This window comes from Microtus ochrogaster, unplaced genomic scaffold (genome assembly GCF_000317375.1).
Source record: "Microtus ochrogaster isolate Prairie Vole_2 unplaced genomic scaffold, MicOch1.0 UNK73, whole genome shotgun sequence".
NCBI lineage: Eukaryota > Metazoa > Chordata > Mammalia > Rodentia > Cricetidae > Microtus > Microtus ochrogaster.
Genome location: NW_004949171.1, coordinates 1,043,014 through 1,044,573, shown reverse-complemented (window position 1 = coordinate 1,044,573; position 1,560 = coordinate 1,043,014).

The following is a 1,560-nucleotide window of genomic DNA, read 5'->3' as shown; positions in this document are numbered from 1 at the left end:
ACACACACACACACACACACACACACACACACACACACGTATAGAGATGTCCTTGTCACCCTCCCAAAGCCTGGGTGAGCGCCATACACCCTGCACGTTCCATTTCCAAACTGTAAGGGATACTTATTGAATCCTGAGAATCGGGCTAGGCAGTGTGGCCACTGAAGGGCATCCCCCACACCCACAAGACAAAGAGGATGCCATCCCTCCAGTCCCCGTGACTAACGGCCCCAGGAGAGGAAGTCCGGAGTCTCTTAGACAAGTTTTGTTTGAAAAGTGATGCAGTAATTGTATCCTCATTCCCTTGGGTCCACTAGAGGATAGAGTCTGGATGCCCTGGGAGAAACTGCCTTCTAGTGTACTACTCTCTGTGATATTTCTACATAAAAATTATATGTAAATGACCTCAACAAACACTGTACTGTGTAAGGGACACAACGGGCATTTTCACTGCCTCCTTTGTTTTTATAAGAATTGCTTGGAATTTTTCTTTTAGTTTTGCTTCTTTGTAGGAAAAATGCTCTATGTGTGTTATTTCTAATCATATCTCATATTTTTTCTCACCCTAGAGGAAAAGTATTAAATCCCAAATTCTCTATTTGCTTCCAAACTTCACTTCCAACTTAATTAAGTGTTTAGAGTACAGAAATGGCGTTCTACAGTTCACTAGTTTTTCTTTTGGAAACCCTGACCATCTGCCATGAAACAGCATAAAAAATTCACACAGGCATATCCAGTTAGAAGCTCAGAGCCTGATGAATGTTGAAAATGCTTTAACAACTGTGGCAGAATTAAAATCCAGTGCCTATGATTCCCAAAGGAACATCGAACTGTGCTTGTGTATGTGGGTGCATGAGGATGGATGTGTGCTCCGGGGTTTGTGGTAGGGTGTGTGTATGGCGTGTGAGTTGTTAATGTTGAAGGTTGGGGGGACTGTGATTTTCAGAAAGGACTTCTTTTTGGTGGGGTGTCTCTGCAGCTCGGGAGCCTGTCCTGGAACTCACGGAGATCAGCCTGCCTTAGATGGCTCTTGTCAAAGTAAATTTCAGAAAAAAACAGTAGAACCAGCTATGAAAACTAAAACATGTATCTTTGTTGTGATTTGTAGTAGGCAAGGTTTTGAAATGAAGTCACAAAAATGTTATTCACAAAATTACAGACTGGAGTAAATAAAAATTTAATATTTTAATAATAAAAAGACAAAATATAAAAACACCCGACACAAAGGAGGAGCTGGTATTGACTGTGTGCATACATAACCAGGCTTGTAAATCACCCCGTCAGAATTGGCAAGAAAAAGAAAAAGGCAGGGAAGAACAAACATGTCAACAAACAATGCCGGTGGCCATTGGCTTTCCTAGTTACCTGGAGAATAAATGCAGATTGAATCTCTCATGATGTAGGATGCATACCAGCACACGTAGGTGATAAAAACCTAGACGTATCCGGCGCTGCCCTGGAAGAGGAACTGGTGCTGTCACACACTACCCATAGCAGGAATGTAAGGCAGTGTTTGTTCTCAACCTCCTGACTCTGTGACCATTTACTGACATTCCCTCA